Raw genomic sequence first — 6636 nt, forward strand, 5'->3', positions numbered from 1 at the left:
TGATCTTGTATCCTGTGACTTTGCTGAATTTATTAATTAGGTCTGGTAGATTTCCTGTGGAATCTTTGGGATTTTCTATATATAGGATCATGACATCTGCAAATAGAGATAGTTTTACTTCTTTTCTGATTTGGATGGCTTTTGTTTCTTTTTCTTGCCAGCTGTTCTGGCTTGAACTTCCAGTACAGTATTGAACAGCAGTGGTGAGAGCCATCATCCTTGTCTAGTTCAAATCCTAAGGGGAAAGCTCTCAGCCTTTCTCCATTGAGTATGATGTTAGCGGTAGCTTTTTCCTAAGTGCCGTTTATCATGTTGAGGAATTTTCCTTGTATTTCTAGTTTTTGGAGTGTTTTTATCATAAAAAGGTGTTGGATTTTGTCACATGCTTTTTCTGCATCAATTGAGATGATCATTTGAAGTGGTTTTTGAGTTGTGTTCATAGACACTTAAGCACTTGGGTAGAAGGTGCTTGGAGCTTTGGGCCTCTCACCTGGCTTTAATGAAAGCATTTCAGGTTTAATTTGTTATTATGTTGGACTTTGGGGTAAAATTTTGCTTGACGAAAAGAGTTCTGATGTCAAAAATAATTTTAAAATTCTTGTTGTATTTCTTGTCTTCCTGATTCTCAGTTATCCGTATAGTGCATTTAGTCATCACCACCCCCTCAAAGGTAAAAAAACCTAAGCTTCTTGAAATCAAGGATATTTTATCTTATTCATCTATGCTTCTTAAATATCTGTTGAATGAATGCTGGATATAGTAACAGAAGTTATTGAATAGCATGTAATTTCTATTTATTTGTTTATTTTAGCTGTCAAGTGGGAATCCTGTATATGAAAAATACTATAGACAGGTAAGATTTTTGTTTCTTTGTTTTCTTGTATTGAACATAAAATGTACTGTAAACTCTTAATTATATGCATGTACATTATCAGCCAGCTGGATAAATTTTGACAATGTACTTCTTGTGCTTTAGCCTCCTACTTTGAGTACTTAATGCTTTTGACAAGCTCTCAGAAAAATTAAGGAAAGATGATTCAGCTCACTTAGTTATCATAAATATGTTAAAAATCCATATGACTTTAGATATATTCATTTGGATATAAATATCCAAATTAATTTATAAGCCGACTAGAAATGACTTTCTTTAAGATATGTTAAAGTATAATTTCCAGAAAGTTAAAACCGTTACTGTTACACAGATATAAAATGAACATGTCAAAGATTTTATTCAGCTAATTAATAATTGACTGAACCAATAAGATGTAAAAACTAATTCAAATGAGAATATAAGTTATAGAGATTTTATATTCTCCACCAGATATAATTTATTTGCATTGCTGTGCACAAGGTTCATATGCATTACTATTTTCTATAATTTAACCACTGCCCCTTGTTGTTGTTAGCTGCCGTCCAGTTATTGCAACTTCAAACACAACAGATGGAAACTCTTCCCAGTCCACACGTCTTACCCCTACAGAGTATAAAATAGCTTGGTCAATAGAAAGTCTGTCAAAGGTATATACCATAGATTAGATAATCCCTGAGTTTACACAGTCTCATTCTCAAATTTTGGATCATTTTTTTCTAAGTCTCTTCACATTGTGATCATGATTATAGAAAAGGTTCGTTACATTACATTTGACCTTGCTATGTACATAGTTGTAGCAAGTGTCAATTAACCGTTATGGGCCTCCTTGGGTTTGGGCTTGTAAATCTAGAACCGTGCACTATTGAGCAACTTCTAATGTCAGAGAATTAACTCTGCTTGAAATTTTTATAAGGAATTTCAAGTTGTACTTTTAAAGTCTCTGTTGTCCCCCTCTCTCAAGGCTAGGATCCAAACCTTAAAAAAATCTCTCCACCATATTCAACTGTAAAACAAACAAACAAAAAAACCAAACTGATTGCCATTGAGTCGACTCCATCTCATAGCGACCCTATAGGACAGAGTAGAACTGCCCCATAGGGTTTCCAAGGCTGTAATCTTTACGGAAGCGGGCTGCTACATCTTTCTGTCTTGGAGCAGCTGGTGAGTTCTAACAACTGACCTTTCGGTTAACAGCTGAGTGCTTAACCACCATGCTACCAGGGCTCCTTTATTTCACTTCTGGTACATATAAATTTGAGTAAGTTTCTCTCATTTTCAAGTTTCCCAAATTTGTTTCTAGCCTGCTAGTAAGTGACCTTCCTTGACTACCTATAGGCTTGGGAGCTTTTAAGCCAGGTACCAGGCCAGCTTTCTTGAGAGGCTTTGTAACCATTAGCTCTACATAAAGTCAGTCCTTATTCCTTAATAATAATGACTTGTTCTGTTTGAAGAAAAGGGAATCATTCTTAAATATGACCTTGTTTTGCACAGTGGATTTACTCATTTATATCGTGATTAAAAGGAGAACAAATTGTTATTTGTTATACATGTTGTTGTTGATAGGTGCTGTTGAGTCCATTCTGACTCATAGCGACCCTATGTACAACAGAACAAAACACTGCCAGGTCCTGCGCCATCCTCACAATCGTCTTTATACTTGAGCCCATTGTTGCAGCCACTGCGGTAGCCCATCTTATTGAGGGTCTCCCTCTTCTTTGCTGACCTTCTGCTTTACCAAGCATGATGTCCTTCTCCAGGGACTGATCCCTCCTGATAACCTGTCCAAAGTATGTGAGATGAAACCTCTCCATCTTGCTTCCAAGAGCATTCTAGCTGTGCTTCTTCCAAGACAGATTTGTTCGTTGTTTTGGCAGCCCACGGTATATTCAGTATTCTTCGCCAATACCACAATTCAAAGGTGTCAGTTCTTCTTTGGTCTCCTTATTTATTGTCCAGCTTTTGCATGCCTAAGATACCATTGAAAATACCATGGCTTGGGTCAGGCGCACCTTGGTCGTCAGGGTGGCATCTTTGCTTTTCAACACTTTAAAGAGGTCTTTTGCAGCATGTTTGCCCAATGCAATGTGTCTTTGAATTTTCTTGACTGCTACTTCCATGGGTGTTGATTGTGGATCCAAGTAGAATGAAATACTTGACAACTTCAGTCTTTTCTCCATTTATCCTGATGTTGCCTATTGGTCCAGTTGTGAGGATTTTTGTTTTCTTTATGTTGAGATGTAATCCATACTAAAGGCCGTGGTCTTTGATCTTCATCTGTAAGTACTTCAAGTCCTCTTCATTTTCAGCAAGCAAGGTTGTATCATCTGCATAATGCAGGTTGTTGATGAGTCTTCCTCCAATCCTGATGCCCATTCTTCATATAGTCCAGTTTCTCAGATTATTTGTTCAGCATACAGATTGAATAAGTATAGTGAAAGGATACAACCCTGACACACAAGTTTCCTGATTTTAAACCACACAGTGTCCCCTTGTTCTGTTCTAGCTACTGTCTCTTGGTCTATGTACAGATTCCACATGAGCACAATTAAGTGTTCTGGAAATCCCATTCTTTCCAGTGTTCTCTATAATTTGTTATGATCCACACAGTCGAATGCATTTGCATATTCAATAAAACACAGGTAAACATCTTTGTGGTATTCTCTGCTTTCAGCCAGGATCCATCTGATATCAGCAGTGATATCCCTGGTTCCACATCCTCTTCTGAATCTGGCTTGAATTTCCAGCAGTTCCCTGTGGATGTACTGCTGCAACTGCTTTTGAATGATTTCAGCAAAATTTTATTTGTGTGTGATGTTAATAATGTTGTTCCATAATTTCCACATTCCGTTGGATCACCTTTCTTGGAAATAGACATGAATATGCATCTCTTCCAGTTGGTTGGCCAGGTTGCTGTCTTCCAGATTTCGTGGCATAGTTGAGTGAGCGCTTCCAGCGCTGTATCCGTTTGTTGAAACATCTCATTTGGTACTCCGTCAATTCCTGGAGCCTTGTTTTTTGCCCATGCCTTCAGTGCAGCTTGGACTTCTTCCTTCAGTACCATTGGTTCTTGATCATATGCTACCCCCTGAAATGGTTGAATGTTGACCAGTTCTTTTTGGTACAGTGACTCTGTGTATTCCTTCCATCTTCTTTTGATGCTTCCTGTGTCCTTTGATGTTTTGCACATAGAATCCTTCAGTATTGTAACTCAAGGCTTGAATGTTTTTCTTCAGTTTTTTCAGCTTGAGAAATGCCAAGCTTGTTCTTCCCTTTGTATTTTCTAAGTCCAGGTCTTTGCACATGTCATTATAATACTTTACTTTGTCTTCTTGAGCCTCTCTTTGAAATCGTCTGTTCAGCTCTTTGACTTCATCGTTTCTTCCATTCACTTTAGCTACTCAGTGTTCAAGAGCAAGTTTCAGAGTCTCTTCTGACATTCATTTTGGTCTTTTCTTTCTTTCTTGTCTTTTTAATGACCTCTTGCTTTCTTCATGTATGATGTCCTTGATGTCATCCCATAGCTTGTCTGGTCTTTGGTCAGTAGTGTTCAGTGCATTAAATCTATTCTTGAAATGGTCTCTAAATTCAGGTGGGATATACCCAAGGTTGTAGTTTGACTCCTGTGGACTTGTTCTAATTTTCTTCAGCTTCACCTTGAACTTGCATTTGAGCGATTGATGGTCTGTCCCATAGTTGGCCCCTGGCCTTCTTCTGACTGATGATACTAAGCTTTTCCATTGTCTGTTTCCACAAACGTAGTCAGTTTGATTCCTGTGTATTCCATCTGGTGAGGTCCATGTGTATAGTCACCTTTTATGTTGAGAAAACATTTTTTTAATGAAGAGGTCGTTGGTCTTGCAAAATTCTATCATACGATCTCCAGTGTCAATTCTATCACCAAAGCCACATTTTCCAACTACCGATCCTCCTTCTTTGTTTCCAACTTTTGCATTCCAATCGCCAGTAATTATCAATGCATCTTGATTGCATGTTTGATCAATTTCAGACTGCACTAGTTGGTAGAAATCTTCAATGTCTTCCTTTGGCGTTAGTGGTTGGTGCATAAGTTTGAATAATAATCGTATTAACTGGTTGTCCTTGTAGGCATATGGATATTTTGCTATCACTGACAGTGTTGTACTTCAGGATGGATCTCGAAATGTTCTTTTTGATGATGAATGCAATGCCATTCCTCTTTAGTTTGTCATTCTTGGCATAGTAGACTATATGATAGTATATATAGGTATAACTATGTATACGTGTACATAGTTATACCTATATAACTATATTGCCATGAAAAGTAAAGATATTCAGTAAAAGTATTTATTTTTGAATTCTGGGGGATCGATGAGAATCAGATATCATTTAAAACTATATCACTTAACTTTTCAAAAGCAGAGTCTGCTAAATTGAGGGTTCGAGATAGCCTAAAAGGAAGGGGAAAGTGCGTCTTCATATATCCATTAAAAAATAGAACATTAAAAATAATTCCAAGTCAATAGCCATGATAAACTTTTCCTTAGCTGTTCATTCAATATGTATAATTAATTCGTGTTCTGCTAGAACTTAGGTTAGCAGTCTGCTTTTGTGAAGTACATACATCTACTTCTGGACTGAGAAGAGTTCTGGAAATCCTATGTCAGTCCACCAGTATAGTCTGAAAGTTGTCTAGCTGATGTCAACTTGGAAGCCTTTACCCAAATGTCTACTTTTTGAAGTGTTAATAACTGAGATTACATGGTGTAGTCCTTTCCATGAGGCACTGAGACTTCCTTTTTTGGAGATGAGATTGTAGCCTGTAGCTTATGGCAGAGCCTATAGGCAAGCATCAGAGTATGACCTAAACTACCTGTAGGTGACAAAGACCGAATGGCTGTGTTTAATTTATTATAGTAACCAAAAGTATGGAGGGGAGTAAAATTCTTTATTAGGATATAGTACATAAACATTTCATAAGAGTTTGATCAGTGTTTCCCCTGAGTGCCTCTATGTTTAGGTTATGCTGGGGTGGGGATTCCTTTTCCACCTTGGTCAGAGAGTGAGTGGACAAATGAAAGGAGTTCTGTAGAATTCTACAGGCAAGTTTCCCAACACTTTCTGTACTTGTTTGTTACCTCAAATTTGAAGGATTGGGCAATTTTTTCCTTTTTGCTGAGTGCCTCATTTATCCCATGTTCTAGGACTTGAAAGAAAGAACTTCTCTTTTTGCTTCTTTGCTGGGATTGGCCTGTCTGGAGTGCTTTGTATATATTTACAGTAAAGTTAATCTTTTAACTAAACTGGAAAAACAGCTATATCACAAAAATCCTAATATCATTTTACCTTACCCATGATTTTTTAAAAATTTGCTTTTTATTTTTATAAATAGAACTTTATGTTAGGAAATCTTTACAAAAGAGAGGGTGATTATACTTTACTATGGCTGTTTTTGTCTTGTTTTACCAACACCAATTTTTTTTTTTTAAAGTTTTTTTGTTGAAAATATACATTGCAAAACATACCACTTCAACTGTTTCTACATGTACAATTCAGTGACATTGATTACATTCTTTAGGTTGTGCAGCCATTCTCACCATCCTATACTAAGTTGTTCCTCCCCCATTAACATAAACTTACTGCCCTCTGAGGTTCCTATCTAATCTTTTGAGTTGCTGTTGTCATTTTGATCCTGTATAAAAACTCATTGCTGTCAAGTTGATTCCAACATAGAATTGCCCCATAGGGTTTCCAAGGAGCTACTGGTAGATTTGAACTACCAACCTTTT

The 6636-nt window shown here is 37.0% G+C and overlaps 1 protein-coding gene across 1 annotated transcript in view; it reads left to right on the top strand.

The window, feature by feature from the left end:
• The first annotated feature begins 416 nt into the window (after positions 1–416).
• EPS15 (epidermal growth factor receptor pathway substrate 15) overlaps positions 417–6636 on the top strand; it is a 147153-nt gene continuing 140933 nt past the window's right edge. The window contains exon 1 of the mRNA XM_023727084.1: positions 417–853. The gene's annotated coding sequence lies outside the window, so the exon portion shown is untranslated. The remainder of the gene's footprint in view (positions 854–6636) is intronic.

The sequence above is a fragment of the Trichechus manatus genome, unplaced genomic scaffold, assembly GCF_000243295.1.
Source record: "Trichechus manatus latirostris isolate Lorelei unplaced genomic scaffold, TriManLat1.0 scaffold00015, whole genome shotgun sequence".
Taxonomy (NCBI): Eukaryota; Metazoa; Chordata; class Mammalia; order Sirenia; family Trichechidae; genus Trichechus; species Trichechus manatus.